The sequence below is a fragment of the Scyliorhinus torazame genome, chromosome 3 (genome assembly GCF_047496885.1).
Source record: "Scyliorhinus torazame isolate Kashiwa2021f chromosome 3, sScyTor2.1, whole genome shotgun sequence".
NCBI lineage: Eukaryota > Metazoa > Chordata > Chondrichthyes > Carcharhiniformes > Scyliorhinidae > Scyliorhinus > Scyliorhinus torazame.
The window spans coordinates 339,782,930-339,800,957 of NC_092709.1; the positions used below are offsets into that span (position 1 = coordinate 339,782,930).

Here is an 18,028-nt window from a genome sequence, read left to right on the forward strand (position 1 = left end):
TAGAAGTTTACAGCATGGAAACAGGCCCTTCGGCCCAACCAGTCCATGCCGCCCAGTTTTTACCATTAAGCTAGTCCCAGTTGCCCGCACTTGGCCCATAACCCTCTATACCCATCTTACCAATGTAACTATCTAAATGTTTTTTAAAAGACACAATTGTACCCGCCTCTACTACTACCTCTGGCAGCCCATTCCAGACACTCACTACCCTCTGAGTGAAGAAATTGCCCCTCTGGGCCCTTCTGAATCTCTCCCCTCTCACCTTAAACCTATGCCCTCTAGTTTTAGACTCCCCTACCTTTGGGAAAAGATGTTGACTATCTACCTTATCTATGCCCCTCATTATTTTATAGACCTCTATAAGATCACCCCTAAGCCTCCTACGCTCCAAGGAAAAAAGTCCCAGTCTATCCAGCCTCTCCTTATAACTCAAACCATCAAGTCCCGGCAACATCCTAGTAAATCTTTTCTGCACTCTTTCCAGTTTAATAATATCCTTCCTATAATAGGGTGACCAGAACTGCACACAGTATTCCAAGTGTGGCCGTACCAATGTCTTGTAGAACTTCAACAAGACGTCCCAACTCCTGTATTCAATGTTCTGACCAATGAAACCAAGCATGCCGAATGCCTTTTTCACCACCCTGTCCACCTGCGACTCCACCTTCAAGGAGCTATGAACCTGTACTCCTAGATCTCTTTGTTCTATAACTCTCCCCAACGCCATACCATTAACTGAGTAGGTCCTGGCCTGATTCGATCTGCCAAAATGCATCACCTCACATTTATCTAAATTAAACTCCACCTGCCATTCGTCGGCCCACTGGCCTAATTGATCAAGATCCCTTTGCAATCCTAGATAACCTTCTTCACTATCCACTGTGCCACCAATCTTGGTGTCATCTGCAAACTTACTAACCATGCCTCCTAAATTCTCATCCAAATCATTAATATAAATCACAAATAGCAGTGGACCCAGCACCGATCCCTGAGGCACACCACTGGTCACAGGCCTCCAGTTTGAAAAACAACCCACTACAACCACCCTCTGCCTTCTGTCGTCAGCTCATGGCTGATCTAATTCTAACTTCAGCTCCACATTCCCGCCACCCTCAATGACCTTTCAGCCCCTTGTTAATCAAGAATTCGTCGACTTCCACCTTAAAAATATTCAAAGATTCTGCTTCTACTGTCTTCTGGAGACGAGAGCTCCAAAGACACTCGACCCTCCACGAGAAAATATTTCTCCTCATCTCTGTCTTAAATGGGTGACATCTTATTTTTAAACTGGGACTCTAGTTCTGTAACATTCTTTCCTCATCCACCCTGTCAAGACCCTTTAGCGTCTTGTATGCTTCAATCAAGTCACCTCTTACTCTTAGAACATAGAACATACAGTGCAGAAGGAGACCATTCGGCCCATCGAGTCTGCACCGACGCACTTAAGCCCTCACTTCCACCTGGTCCCCGTAACACAATAACCCATCATAACCTTTTTGGTCACAAAGGGCAATTTATCATGGCCAATCCACCTAACCTGCACGTCTTTGGACTGTGGGAGGAACCCGGAGCACCCGGAGGAAACCCACGCAGACACTGGGAGAACATGCCGACTCCGCACAGACAGTGACCCAGCGGGGAATCGAACCTGGGACCCTGGCGCTGTGAAGCCACAGTGCTATCCACTTGTGCTACCGTGCGGCCCTTCTAAACTCTAGTGGATACAAGCCCAGTCTGTCCAATCTTTCCTCATAAGACAACCCACCCATTCTCGGTATTAGTCCAGTAAACCTTCCCTGAACTGCTTCCAATGATTTACAACCTTCCTTAAAGAAGGCGATCAGTTCTGCACATTGTTCTCCAGATGTGGTCTCACCAATTCCCTGTCTAACTGAAGCATAATCTCCCCTACATTTGTCTTCAATTCCCCTCACAATTAAATTCTATTAGCTTTCCTAATTGTTTGTTGCACCTGCATACTCGCCTTTAGTGAGCTTGTATCTCAGAGCTCGGCAGTCTCTCACCATTTTAGATGATATGCTTACTTTTTATTTTTGCTGCCAAAATGTACAATTTCACATTTTCCCACATTATACTTGACTTGCCAGAATTTTGCCCACTCTCTCAACCTATCTATGTACCCTTGAATGTTTCTTGCATCCCCTTCACAACTTAAAGCGCCAAATGTAAAAACGTTTGTCAACTTTGCCAAATGTCTTCACTTGAGAGCGTGGGTGAGGGTGGAATCTTCTGGGCATCTGTTTTGTCACCCCCCCCTCCCTCCCCTGCAAAGCTCTAGTTGGCATGAATTTTCCAAAGGGACTGACTGCCGTAGTCGGCATTGTTAATTGTTGAAACAATTGTGCTGAAGTACGTCCAGGTCAGTTACTGGGGTTTCACTCGAGCACATATCAAGAGACACTCACTGAAACCGGGATGGTAGTTGAGACGGGAGATGAATGCTTTTAATGTTTTACTCTGTAAATAAACTTTAGACTGAGTTAAGGTTGACTCCAGTACTGTCCATCATCATCTGACTTTCTGGAATTTAAGAGGCATTCCCACTTTAGAAAAGCCATAAGACTGGCTGTACGGGGAAATGGAAAAATGCCATAAGCTGGAGGCACTCTTTTGAGGTACATATGGAAAAGACAGGAATAGACCATCATGTCCATCAATGGTTGCTCAGTCTATTCTATGGTGTAACTTTGTACACAACTCTCTCACCGCCAGGAACACTAGCTCCCAGGGGAGGCACAGAAACCAACAAAAAGACATGTGGCCAAATTCAATAAAACCTCTTGAGAAATTCCCTCAGACAAACAAGCAGCAAAAACAACTTCAAGCTTCAGGATATCAAGGATAGAAACGTATCCATTTACAACGCAGAAGGAGGCCATCGTGTCTTTGCCAGAGCAATCTGACTACTTTGGGCAATAGTTCTAGTCTTCTACCTTCCTTTGTTTCAAATATTCATCCATGAGTTTCCCACCCCTGGCATTATCCTGGCGCATATACAGAGTGCACCTTCCATGGCCTTAATGCCCTTTCTATAATGGGATGCTCAAACCGACCTTAGTACTCTAACTGTGGTCTAACTGCTGGTTGGATCAAATTTGTTATTATTTGTACTCAATGCTCCTATTTATAAAACCTAAAATGCTGATGACCTTTATTTTATGGCTTTATATGGCTGCAAGATGTTTTTAAACGCACACACACGATTGAATGAATTAAATTAATGAATGTGTCTATCTGTCAATAACATAGACCGACATACACACATGCAAACTCACAGGAACATACATATACAATGTGCATCTGCGTACAGCCAGACACTAACACAGGAATACATATGCACACACATGCACAGACATGTGTGGAAGAATCATCCTGTTATAATCCCAGTTGGTGTTATAATTGGATGGGAAGGGCAGCACAGTGGTTAGCACTCCTGCCTCACGCCACCGAAGTACCAGGTTCGATCACGGCTCTGGGTCACTGCCTGTGTGGAGTTTGCACATTCTCCCCGTGTTTGCATGGGTTTCGCCCCACAACCCAAAAGATGTGCAGGATAGGTGGATTGGCCATGCTAAATTGCCCCTTAATTGGAAAAAATGAATGGGTACTCTAAATTTACAAGAAAAATAAATAAATAAAAAATAATTGGATGGGAAGATCCCAGAATTGAACCCTGGCTCAAAAGACCGTGGGCTGGATTCTCCATTTCAGCGGTTAAGTGCCAGCTTGAACAGAGAATGCGAGGGCGGTCTACGACCAAAGAAATCGGCGCCGACCCCTCACCGATTCCGGGACGGGTGAGGGGCTAGCAGTGGTGTCGGGTGAAACCCCCGGCTGCGCGCTGAAAGCTGCCGTAGATTGGCCGGGTCCCTGGCCGCCCATGCACACATCTGACAACCTGCAGTGGCCGTGCAGTACAACATGGCACTGGCTGTGCGCAGACCCGATCAACCATCTGCGACCACACTGCCCACCCCCTCACCACCCCCCACGTGTGTCCCCCCCAGCCCTCGTGGAAGCACCCCTGGCCAGCGGAATGGATCCCGGCCGAGTGTGGTGGGAACTCAGCCCATCGGGGGTGGAGCATTGGGGAGGGCCGAGTTCCGCAAACCGTGCCAGCCACAATTTGGGCGTTGAAGTCGATCCTCCGCCCAAATCCAGCCCCGTAACTTTTACTTCTTTTTAAAAAATCGAACGAGGAGGAACAGAAAGTAACAGGATCGCTAAATGGTCTTAACAACAAGAAAAAACATTTATTAAAAATGAAAAAATTGGATAATGATACACTATGCCTTTACTCGCCCTTTAGTTTAACAGATTTTAGGATTAACATAGATAATTTATTTATATTTTTGAGATTTATTTATTGATTGAGATTTATTGTCACGTGTACCGAGGTAGAGTGAAAAGTATTGTTCTGTGTACAGACAAGGCAGATTGTTCCCTACAGGAGAAACATAGGACATACAATAAATACACAATGTAAATACAGAGACACAGACACCAGGTGAAGCATACGGAGTGTAGTAGTACGCAGTAGAGAAGATGCCTCGAGAGATCAGTTCCGTCCAGAAGAGAGCAATTCAGGAGTCTGGTAACAGCGCGAAGAAGCTGTTTTTGAACCTTGTTAGTGACTGTTTTCAGACTTTTGTGTCTCCTGCCCCATGGAAGAAGTTGGACCCCAGGTGGGGGGGACGTCTTTGATGATGCTGCCCGCTTTCCCAAGGCAGCAGGAGGTGCAGACAGAATCAATGGATGGGAGGCGGGTTTGTGTGATGGACTGGGCTGTGTTCATCGCTCTCTGTAGTTTCTTACGGTCTTGGGACGAGCAGTTGCCATATCAGGCTGTGATGCAGCCAGGTAGGGTGCTTTCTATGGTGCATCTGTAAAAATTGGTAAGAGCCAATGTGGACATGCCAAATTTCTTTAGTTTCCTGAGGACGTATAGGCGCTGTTGTGCTTTCTTGGTCATAGCGTCAAAATGGGTGGACCAGGACAGATTGCTGGTGATATGCACACCTAGGAATTTGAAGCTGTTAACCATCTCCACCTTGGCACCATTGATGTAGACAGCAGTGTATACGAAACTTCACTTCCTGAAGTCAATGACCAGCTCCTTAGTTTTCTGACATTGAGGGAGAGATTGTTGTCGTTACACCACTCCGCTAGGTTCTCTATCTCCCTTCTGTACTCTGATTCGACCCACTATGGTTGTGTTGTCAGCAAACGTCTAGATGAAGTTGGAGCCAACTTGTGCCACATAATTGTATGGGGAGTATAGTAGGGGACTAAGTATGCAGCTTTGCAGGCCTCTAGTATTGAGGACTATCGTGGAACAGGTGTTGCTGTTTATCATTACTGTTTGTGGTCTGTGGGACAGGAAATTGAGGATCCAGATTATAAAGTACATCTTAACTTACAATGGTCTCATTAACACAAAGTCCATTTTCAGCACACAAGGTGGGAAAATACAGGCTTCTCCGTCCCGCCGTGCCAGATTTCTGGTTTAGCATGCCGGCGGGACCATTTCGCTGGTCAATGGGGTTTTCCATTGTGGAGCAACCCTACACTGTCGGGAAACCCCGGGCTGCCGGCAAAACGGAGCTTCCCACCGGCGGAGAATCACACCCACAGTCTCTGAACCCAAAGTGAATGTTTGTGAATGTCTTCTCAGAATCTGCCCCCCCCGCCCCCCCGCAATGATTGTCACATGAGATTTTCCAAACTCCACTTCCAAAAACACATTTTAAAATCTTCCCTTCAAAATAATAGTCGAGTGGCACGGTAGCACAGTGGTTAGCACTGTTGCTTCACAGCTCCAGGATCCCAGGTTTGATTCCCAGCTTGTGTCACTATCTGTGCGGAGTCTGCACGTTCTCCCCGTGCCTGCGTGGGTTTCCTCCGGGTGCTCCGGTTTCCTCCCACAAGTCCCGAAAGACGTGCTTGTTAGGTCATTTGGACATTCTGAATTCTCTCTGTGTGCCCGCACAGTCGTGGAATGTGGCGACTAGAGGCTTTTCACAGTAACTGCTTGACTGATGTGTTCTCCGACTGGAAGGTAACAGTTCAGCAGTCAAGGGCATTCAGCCTCAGATCTTCGTGTGGATGTTCTCCAAGGCGGCCTTCAGGACGTGCGACCACGCAGAATCGCCGAGCAGAAACTGATAGGCAAGTTCTGCACGCATGAGTACGGCCTCAACTGGGACCTGGGATTCATGTCGCATTACATTCACCCCCACCATCTGGCCTGAGTTTGCGAAATCCTACCAACTGTCCTGGCTTGAGACAATTCACACCTCTTTAACCTGTGATTATCCCTCTCTCCAGTCGCTCCATCTGGACCTGTAAAGACTTAATTACCTGCAAATACTCGCATTCAAAGTATCGTCTTGCATCATTGACTTTGTCTATATATGTGTTTGTGGAACCCACCTCTTCACACACCTGATGAAGGAGTTTAGCAAACATGGTCGAGGAGAATATATTAGGAGCAAGAGGGTAGCAAGGGAAAGAGTAGGCCCACCCAAGGATAATGGAGGGAAGTTATGCGTGGAACCTCAAGAAGTGGGAAATCCTTAATGAGTATTTTGTATAGGTATTCTTCAGGGAGAAGGACATGACGGATGTTGAGGTCAGGGATAGGTGTGTGAACAGTCTTGTAAACATCAATATATCAAAGGGCGTTGAGTATCCCAAGTTACATTAAGGTCGACAAGTCCTTGGGGCTGGATGGGATTTATCCCTGATTACTGGGAGGCAAAGGGAGAAATAGTTGGGACCTTAACAGATATCTTCACAACCGCCTTGACCACAGGCAAGGTTCCAGAGGACTGGAGAATAGCCAATATTTTCCCTTGTTTAAGAAAGGAAGCAGGGATAATCCAGCAAATTATAGGCCGCTGAGCCTGACGTCAGGGCCGGGATTCTCCAAAAACGCGGCTAAGTGTTGACGCCGGCATAAACACCGGTGTGTTTCACGTCGGCGACAACGGGCCTCTTGGCCCAACGATTCCATGGCCGACAGGGTGCCAGCACGGCACTGGAGTGTTCCGCGCTGCTCCAGCCGCTGATATGCAGCCCAGTACTGCTGGCCACAGGTCTGCGCATGCAAGCCGCGGCCACTTCCGCGCCAGCATCGCGCGACATGGCAGAACCACACAGCGGACCGGCACGGAAGAAGGTAGGCCGCCCCCCCAGATCGCGCGCGCCTGCCGATCGGTGGCCCCCGATCGCAGGCCTGGCCGTCGTGATGGCCCCCCACCTGGAGGCTGATCCCCCAGCCCCCCACCAGGACGGCCACTGCAGCCGCGACGCCGAGCTCCCGCCGGTTGGAACCATATGAGAACCACGCCGGCGGGAACGCTGCCAGTCGGCCACGGATAATCGCTGCGGGGGCCTCTTTCAACAACCCCCGACCGGCGCTGCATCGACCGCCCACGTGTGCGACTGCCGCCGATTCTCCGGTCACCAGAGGTTTGCGTCCTGGCATCGGACCCAATCGCGGGTCCGATGCCCCATTCTCCACCCCCGCGCTGAGCATGATTTCGGCATGGAGGCTCAGAGAATCACGGCCCAGATGTGAAGAAGTTTTGGGAAAAAGTACTGAGGGACAGGATACATGCACATTTGGAGTAAAATGGACAAGTTCGTGACAGGCAGCATGGTTTTGTACGGGGAAGGTCATGTCTCACCAACTTGATTGAGTTTTTTTAAGAGATGACAAATAAAATTGATGAGGGAAAGGCTGTGGATGTAGTTTATATGGACTTAGTAAGGTGTTTGACAAGGTCCCACATGGCAGACTGGTACAAAATCAAAAATCACATGGGATTCGGGGTGGGCTGGCTAGAAGGATACAGAGCTGGCTTGGTTATAGAAGACAGAGAGTAGCGGTGGAAGGGTGTTTTTCAGAATAGAGATCTATAGCTAGTGGTGTTCCGCAGGTATCAGTGCTGAGACCTCTGTTGTTTGTAGTATATATAAATGATCTGGAGGAAAATGTGGGTGGTCTGATTAGTAAGTTTGGGGATGACATGAAGATAGGCAGAGTTGCTGATGGTGCCGAGGATCGTCAAAGAACAAATAACAATACAGCTCAGGAACAGGCCCTTCAGCCCTCGAAGCCTGTACCGTTGTCAGAGAATACACCAGGATTGGGCAGCACGGTAGCATTGTGGATAGCACAATTGCTTCACAGCTCCAGGGTCCCAGGTTCAATTCCCGCTTGGGTCACTGTCTGTGCGGAGTCTGCACATCCTCCCCGTGTGTGCGTGGGTTTCCTCCGGGTGCTCCGGTTTCCTCCCACAGTCCAAAGATGTGCAGGTAGGTGGATTGACCATGATAAATTGCCCTTAGTGTCCAAAATTGCCCTTAGTGTTGGGTAGGGTTACTGGGTTATGGGGATAGGATAGAGGTGTTGACCTTGGGTAGGGTGCTCTTTCCGAGAGCCGGTGCAGACTCGATGGGCTGAATGGCCTCCTTCTGCACTGTAAATTCTATGATAATCTATGATATAGATAAGAGTGGAGACTTGGGCACAGAAATGGCAGGTGGAGTTTAATCCGGACAAATGATAGGTGATCCATTTTGGAGGATCAAATCTAGGTATGAATTATACTGTAAATGGCAGAACCCTGAGGAACATTAACCTACAGAGGGATCTGGGCGTGCAGGTCCACAGTTCCCTAAAAGTGGCAACACAGGTAGCCAAGGTGATTAAAAAGGCATATGGCATGCTTGCCTTCATCAGCCGGCGCATGGAGTATAGGAGTTGGGAAATCATGTTGCAGCTGTATAAAACCTTGGTTAGGCCGCATTTGGAGTATTGAGTGTAGTTCTGGTCACCACATTGTCAGAAGGACGTGGAAGCTTTGGAGAGAGCCCAAAGAAGGTTCACCGGGATGTTGCCTGGTCTCGAGGGCTATGAGGAGAGGTTGAATAAATTAGGATTGTTTTCACTGGAAAGATGGAGGCTAAGGGGAGACATGATAGAGGTCGACAAAATTATGAGAGGCATAGATCAGGTGGATAGTCAGAGGCTTTTTCCAAGGGTGGAAGTGTCAATTACAAGAGGGCACAGGTTTAAGGTGAGAGGGGAAAAGTTTAAGGGAGATGTGGGGGGGCATGTTTTTCATGCAGAGTGGTGGGTGCCTGTCAGAGGATGTGGTGGAAGCAGGCACATTAGCGACACTGAAGAGGTATCTGGATGGGTACACGAATAGGCAGTGAACCGAGGGATACGGACCGAGTAAGGGAAGAAGGGTTGTTTTTTAGTTAGGGCATCATGACAGGCACAGGCTTGGAGGGCCGAAGGGCCTGTTCCTGTGCTGTATTTTTCTTTGTTCTTTGAATAGCCATGTAATTCACGGCACTGCGACTGCCAGGAAACACGTGGCTAAACCCGCTGGCTAGGGAGCTGCACCCATGGAGTAGGGAGCACATCAGAGGCAGAATCCCTGGAGTAATTGACACAGCAGTCAGATGCTGCAGTGGTCGGGCTTAGGGGTCATTCTAGGTGATGGGCTGAAACCTATGCTTTACTGTAACTGCTCTGCAATTTTTATCTTTTAGAATACTGCGTAAAAGGAAACTTATTTGGTGTAAGATTACTGTGCCAGGATCTTAAACGAGCTTCCCCAATTAGCCCCATGGCCCTGGTTTAGCTCACTGGGCTAAATCGCTGGCTTTTAAAGCAGACCGAGGCAGGCCAGCAGCACGGTTCAATTCCCGTACCAACCTCCCCGAACAGGCGCCGGAATGTGGCGACTAGGGGCTTTTCACAGTAACTGCATTGAAGCCTACTCGTGACAATAAGCGATTTTCATTTCATTTCATTTCAAATGTGTATCCAATTCCCTTTTAACAATTTCTGCAACGACCACCCTTTCAGGCAGTGTACTCTGGGTCGCAAGTCGCTGTGTGAAAAAAATATTTTCCTCTCTCCGGTAGTTTGTTGTTGACAAATAATCCTCTCGTTTCTGACCCTCCTGCCAGTAGCAACAGTTTCTCATGGTCAAACAAATCAAGCCCCCTAATCGTTTTTGAGCAATTCTCCTAAATCTCCACTTCACCTCTCTCTGGAAGGGAAACAGTCGCATCTTCTCCAGTCTCTCCACTAAATTCACATGTCTCACCCCATGATGCTGTTGCTATCTTTGCTTGCTATAAATGTGGCAGTCAATGAGGTTGCCCTTCTTTTATCTAGATAGTGATATGATATTGCTTTCAGAGTTGCCAGGTATCAAATGATACCGCCACAAGGTTCAACCAGCTATCGATCAAAGAGCAAAACAACCAGTTAGTTAGTTCAAGATCAATGAGACTTTATTTACACACAAGATTAACTTACACATGCAACATAAACATTACGAGCTAAACTACACCTAACAACTATGACAACCTGTACTTAACTTCAGGCACCCGGCTTAGGTCAGAGGAACAGTGGCCTTTGTTCGAATTTGGATCTGTTGGGTCTGGAGAAGTAACTGCGGTTCGGCTAGGATTACCATCTGGTAGTTGTGCTGCAGTTGGAGATGGACTTTGCCGGAGCGCCAGGTCCAAAAGAGTTTGAACACATGGCCGTGTCTCCCTTTATCCTTGGGGGGTTTTGCGCTCTTTTGGGCGGTCCTTAGGTTTGGACCCCATTAATTGGGGCAGTTCTCGATCGCTGCCTTCGACCTGAACCAATAAAGGGGTGGGTGCCTTGATGGCTGGGCGTGTCCTAAGCAGTCATTGACCTTGCTGTTTATGCTTCCTGAGTAAAGGGAGTGGCGCTGAAATGTCTGGACTTGTATCGGTTACCTGAGTCTCAGACCTTTGTCTTACGGACTTGGGCCATTAAAATGCTCATCGGTTGGGGGGGAGTTTGATGCTGCCTGGATTCTCTGCTCATGAATATACATTCAGGCTCTGTGCCTGCCTGAATCATACATTGTCCATATTTCCCTTTAGGCTTTGCGAATGTCCATGTTTCTTGTTGCAAGTGGCCATCCCAGATGGCTACAATGCAATTCTGCTAGTTTATAAAATAATATATTCCTTCATGGAGTAGGTGTGCCCCAGCCCATCCTTAATTGCCCTTGAACTGAGGAGCTTGCTTGGCCATTTCAGAGGACAGTTAAGAGTTAATCACATTATTCTGGGTCTGGAGTCACATGTAGGCCAGATCGGGTGAGGACGGCAGATTTCCTACCTTGAAGAAAATTTGAAGCAAATTTACAGCAATTGATCATAGATTCATGGCCATTGTTACTGAGACGAGCTTTCAATCCCAGATATAAATTCCACCATATGCTTCCGCGCCTCCCTGCCTCCCCTTCCTCTTGCTCCCCGCCTCCCTCTCCTTTCCCACCTCCACTCCTATGAACAAAGTGCAATACAGCACAGGAAAAGGCCCTTCAGCCTTCCAAGCCTGTACCGGTCATGATACTAACCTTTGCCAAAACCCTCTTCTCCCTGCCTCCCTCCTTCCCTGCCTCCCTCTCTTTCCTCCCCCCTTTCTTTCCCCTCCCTCCCACCTCCCTCTCCTTCCTCTCCCTCCCTCCCACTTCTTCTCCCCCTCCCTCTTCTTCCCCTCCCTCCCACTTCTTCTCCCCCCCCCCGCCTTCCTTCTTCCCCTCTCTCCCTGCCTTACTTCCACTCCTTCCCTCCCTCCATCTTCCCCTCCCCGCCTTCCTCCTTCCCCTCCCTCTGTCTCTTCCCCTCCCTCTCTCTCTTTCCTTCCCCTCCTTCCTCCTTCCCCTCCCCACCTTACTTCTTCCCCTCTCCTTCCCCACTTTCCCTCCTTCTCCTTGCCTTTGCTCCCTCTCCTTCCTCTCCCTGCCACCCTCCGTCTCCTCCCTCTCTGCCTCCCTCCCTCCCATTCATTTTCTTTCCTCTTTACTCCTTCCATCATTTTTTTCCTTTCCTTCCTTTCTGTAACATAGCTGTACAGCGAGAGTTTGGCCATCGTTCCCTACCCACCAAACCCAATCCTGGCAAAAGCCCCAGCTCTGGGGAGCAGGACCATTAAAAATAAACCTGCTGATTGGAACGTTTGGCCTCAGGTGGAAAGTGGACTCAGCCTCAGTCTCCCGAGGTAATGAATCTGCTGCAGTTTCTTGGCTGACGTTGGGTGATTAAACATGCGGAGGGAAACCCCAGGAAAATGTGCTGCAATCACTCATGTACTTCCAAACAGGGAAAACAGGAGGAAAGGATCTGAGGGACTGGGGGTGAGAAAGACTCATTGAATGTTATTTATAAAGGACAGAGTGGGAGACGGGTAGGACACATAATACTTTTAACTCTGCTAACCTCGGATATGTTTGGAGACAGTATTTAAAACAGTATGATATCGGGCTTCAGTATCGATGGGTACTGATCTGTTATATTGGATTGGCAAAGAGCTGATATTACACTTTTCAGCACATGGCTTCCAATATTGCACTGGTACCATCATGCGGGAACAGGTCTGTCAATATTACACTGGTACCATCATGTGGGAACAGGTCTGTCAATATTACACTGGTACAGTCCTGGGGGAACAGGTCTGTCAATATTACACCGGTACCATCATGCGAGAACAGGTCTGTCAATATTACACTGGTACCATCATGTGAGGACAGGTCTGTCAATATTACACTGGTACAGTCCTGGAGAACAAGTCTGTCAATATTACACTGGTACCATCATGTGGATACAGGTCAGTCAATATCACACTGGTACAGTCCTGGGGAACAGGTCTGTCAATATTACACTGGGACAGTCCTGGGGAACACGTCTGTCAATATTACACTGGTACCATCATGTGGATACAGGTCAGTCAATATCACACTGGTACAGTCCTGGGGAACAGGTCTGTCAATATTACACTGGTACAGTCCTGGGGCAACAGGTCTGTCAATATTACACTGGGACAGTCCTGGGGAACACGTCTGTCAATATCACACTGGTACCATCATGTGGATACAGGTCAGTCAATATCACACTGGTACAGTCCTGGGGAACAGGTCTGTCAATATTACACTGGTACAGTCCTGGGGCAACAGGTCTGTCAATATTACACTGGTACCATCATGTGGATACAGGTCAGTCAATATCACACTGGTACAGTCCTGGGGAACAGGTCAGTCAATATCACACTGGTACAGTCCTGGGGAACAGGTCTGTCAATATTACACTGGTACCATCATGTGGATACAGGTCTGTCAATATTACACTGGTACAGTCCTGGGGAACAGGTCTGTCAATATTACACTGGTACAGTCCTGGGGAACAGGTCTGTCAATATTATACTGGGACAGTCCTGGGGAACACGTCTGTCAATATTACACTGGTACCATCATGTGGATACAGGTCTGTCAATATTACACTGGTACAGTCCTGGGGAACAGGTCTGTCAATATTACACTGGTACAGTCCTGGGGAACAGGTCTGTCAATATTATACTGGGACAGTCCTGGGGGAACAGGTCTGTCAATATCACACTGGTACCATCATGTGGGAACAGATCTGTCAATATTACACTGGTACAGTCCTGGGGAACAGGTCTGTCAATATTACACTGGTACCATCATGTGGGAACAGATCTGTCAATATTACACTGGTACCGTCATGTGGGAACAGATCTGTCAATGTTACACCGGTACCATCATGTGAGAACAGGTCTGTCAATATTACACTGGTACAGTCCTGGGAGAACAGGTCTGTCAATATTACACTGGTACAGTCCTGGGGAACAGGTCTGTCAATATTACACTGGTACCATCATGTGGGAACAGATCTGTCAATATTACACTGGTACCGTCATGTGGGAACAGATCTGTCAATGTTACACCGGTACCATCATGTGAGAACAGGTCTGTCAATATTACACTGGTACCATCATGTGGATACAGGTCAGTCAATATCACACTGGTACAGTCCTGGGGGAACAGGTCTGTCAATATTACACTGGTACCATCATGTGGGAACAGGTCTGTCAATATCACACTGGTACCATCATGTGGGAACAGATCTGTCAATGTTACACCGGTACCATCATGTGAGAACAGGTCTGTCAATATTACACTGGTACCATCATGTGGATACAGGTCAGTCAATATCACACTGGTACAGTCCTGGGGGAACAGGTCTGTCAATATCACACTGGTACAGTCCTGGGGGAACAGGTCTGTCAATATTACACTGGTACAGTCCTGGGGGAACAGGTCTGTCAATATTACACTGGTACCATCATCTGGGAACAGGTCTGTCAATATCACACAGGTACAGTCCTGGGGAACAGGTCTGTCAATATTACACTGGTACAGTCCTGGGGGAACAGGTCTGTCAATATTACACTGGTACCATCATGTGGGAACAGGTCTGTCAATATCACACTGGTACAGTCCTGGGGAACAGGTCTGTCAATATTACACTGGTACAGTCCTGGGGGAACATGTCTGTCAATATTACACTGGTACCATCATGTGGGAACAGGTCTGTCGATATCACACTGGTACAGTCCTGGGGAACAGGTCTGTCAATATTACACTGGTACAGTCCTGGGCAACAGGTCTGTCAATATTACACTGGTACAGTCCTGGGGGAACAGGTCTGTCAATATCACACTGGTACCATCATGTGGATACAGGGCAGTTAATATCACACTGGTACAGTCCTGGGGAACAGGTCTGTCAATATTACACTGGTACAGTCCAGGGGAACAGGTCTGTCAATATTACACTGGTACAGTCCAGGGGATCAGGTCTGTCAATATTACACTGGGACAGTCCTGGGGAACAGGTCTGTCAATATCACACTGGTACCATCATGTGGATACAGGGCAGTCAATATCACACTGGTACAGTCCTGGGGGAACTGGTCTGTCAATATTACACTAGTACAGTCCTGGGGGAACAGGTCTGTCAATATTACACTGGGACAGTCCTGGGGGAACAGGTCTGTCAATATCACACTGGTACAGTCCTGGGGAACAGGTCTTTCAATATTACACTGGGACCATCATGTGGATACAGGGCAGTCAATATCACACTGGTACAGTCCTGGGGGAACAGATCTGTCAATATTACACTGGTACAGTCCTGGGGGAACAGGTCTGTCAATATTACACTGGTACAGTCCTGGGGGAACACGTCTGTCAATATTACACTGATACAGTCCTGGGGGAACAGATCTGTCAATATTACACTGGGACAGTCCTGAGGGAACAGGTCTGTCAATATTACACTGGTACCATCATGTGGGAACAGATCTGTCAATATTACACTGGGACAGTCCTGGGGGAACATGTCTGTCAATATCACACTGGGACAGTCCTGGGGGAAACAGGTCTGTCAATATCACACTGGTACAGTCCTGGGGGAACAGGTCTGTCAATATTACACTGGGACAGACCGAGGGGAACAAGTCTGTCAATATCACACTGGGACAGTCCTGGTGAACAGGTCTGTCAATATCACACTGGGACAGTCCTGGGGGGAACATCTGTCAATTTTTTAACACTGGGACCAACATGTGGGAACAGGTCTGTCAATATTACACTGGTACCATCATGTGGGAATAGGCCTGTCAATATTACACTGGTACAGTCCTGGGGGAACGGGTCTGTCAATATCACACTGGGACAGTTCTGGGGGAAACAGGTCTGTCAATATCACACTGGTACCATCATGTGGGAACAGGTCTGTCAATATTACACTGGTACAGTCCTGTGGGAACAGGTCTGTCAATATTACACTGGGACAGTCCTGGGGGAACAGGTCTGTCAATATTACACTGGTACCATCATGTGGGAACAGGTCTGCCAATATTACACTGGTACCATCATGTGGGAACGGGTCTGTCAATATCACACTGGTACCATCATGTGGGAACAGGTCTGTCAATATCACACTGGTACCATCATGTGGGAACAGGTCTGTCAATATCACACTGGTACCATCATGTGGGAACAGGTCTGTCAATATTACACTGGTACCATCATGTGGGAACAGGTCTGTCAATATTACACTGGTACAGTCCTGTGGGAACAGATCTGTCAATGTTACACCGGTACCATCATGTGGATACAGGTCAGTCAATATCACACTGGTACAGTCCTGGGGCAACAGGTCTGTCAATATTACACTGGGACAGTCCTGGGGAACAGGTCTGTCAATATTACACTGGTACAGTCCTGGGGGAACAGGTCTGTCAATATCACACTGGTACCATCATGTGGATACAGGGCAGTTAATATCACACTGGTACAGTCCTGGGGAACAGGTCTGTCAATATTACACTGGTACAGTCCAGGGGAACAGGTCTGTCAATATTTCACTGGTACAGTCCAGGGGAACAGGTCTGTCAATATTACACTGGGACAGTCCTGGGGAACAGGTCTGTCAATATCACACTGGTACCATCATGTGGATACAGGGCAGTCAATATCACACTGGTACAGTCCTGGGGGAACAGGTCTGTCAATATTACACTAGTACAGTCCTGGGGGAACAGGTCTGTCAATATTACACTGGGACAGTCCTGGGGGAACAGGTCTGTCAATATCACACTGGTACAGTCCTGGGGAACAGGTCTTTCAATATTACACTGGGACCATCATGTGGATACAGGGCAGTCAATATCACACTGGTACAGTCCTGGGGGAACAGATCTGTCAATATTACACTGGTACAGTCCTGGGGGAACAGGTCTGTCAATATTACACTGGTACAGTCCTGGGGGAACACGTCTGTCAATATTACACTGATACAGTCCTGGGGGAACAGATCTGTCAATATTACACTGGGACAGTCCTGAGGGAACAGGTCTGTCAATATTACACTGGTACCATCATGTGGGAACAGATCTGTCAATATTACACTGGGACAGTCCTGGGGGAACATGTCTGTCAATATCACACTGGGACAGTCCTGGGGGAAACAGGTCTGTCAATATCACACTGGTACAGTCCTGGGGGAACATGGTCTGTCAATATTACACTGGGACAGACCTAGGGGAACAAGTCTGTCAATATCACACTGGGACAGTCCTGGTGAACAGGTCTGTCAATATCACACTGGGACAGTCCTGGGGGGAACATCTGTCAATTTTTTTACACTGGGACCAACATGTGGGAACAGGTCTGTCAATATTACACTGGTACCATCATGTGGGAATAGGCCTGTCAATATTACACTGGTACAGTCCTGGGGGAACGGGTCTGTCAATATCACACTGGGACAGTTCTGGGGGAAACAGGTCTGTCAATATCACACTGGTACCATCATGTGGGAACAGGTCTGTCAATATTACACTGGTACAGTCCTGTGGGAACAGGTCTGTCAATATTACACTGGGACAGTCCTGGGGGAACAGGTCTGTCAATATTACACTGGTACCATCATGTGGGAACGGGTCTGTCAATATTACACTGGTACAGTCCTGGGAGAACAGGTCTGTCAATATTACACTGGTACAGTCCTGGGGAACAGGTCTGTCAATATTACACTGGTACCATCATGTGGGAACAGATCTGTCAATATTACACTGGTACCGTCATGTGGGAACAGATCTGTCAATGTTACACCGGTACCATCATGTGAGAACAGGTCTGTCAATATTACACAGGTACCATCATGTGGATACAGGTCAGTCAATATCACACTGGTACAGTCCTGGGGGAACAGGTCTGTCAATATTACACTGGTACCATCATGTGGGAACAGGTCTGTCAATATCACACTGGTACCATCATGTGGGAACAGATCTGTCAATGTTACACCGGTACCATCATGTGAGAACAGGTCTGTCAATATTACACTGGTACCATCATGTGGATACAGGTCAGTCAATATCACACTGGTACAGTCCTGGGGGAACAGGTCTGTCAATATCACACTGGTACAGTCCTGGGGGAACAGGTCTGTCAATATTACACTGGTACAGTCCTGGGGGAACAGGTCTGTCAATATTACACTGGTACCATCATGTGGGAACAGGTCTGTCAATATCACACAGGTACAGTCCTGGGGAACAGGTCTGT

General features: G+C 47.8%; 1 protein-coding gene across 1 annotated transcript in view; it reads left to right on the forward strand.

Moving 5' to 3' along the window:
• Positions 1 to 18,028, forward strand: part of fgf24 (fibroblast growth factor 24) — a 201,423-nt gene that overhangs the window by 47,267 nt on the left and 136,128 nt on the right. The gene's annotated exons all lie outside the window — the stretch shown is intronic.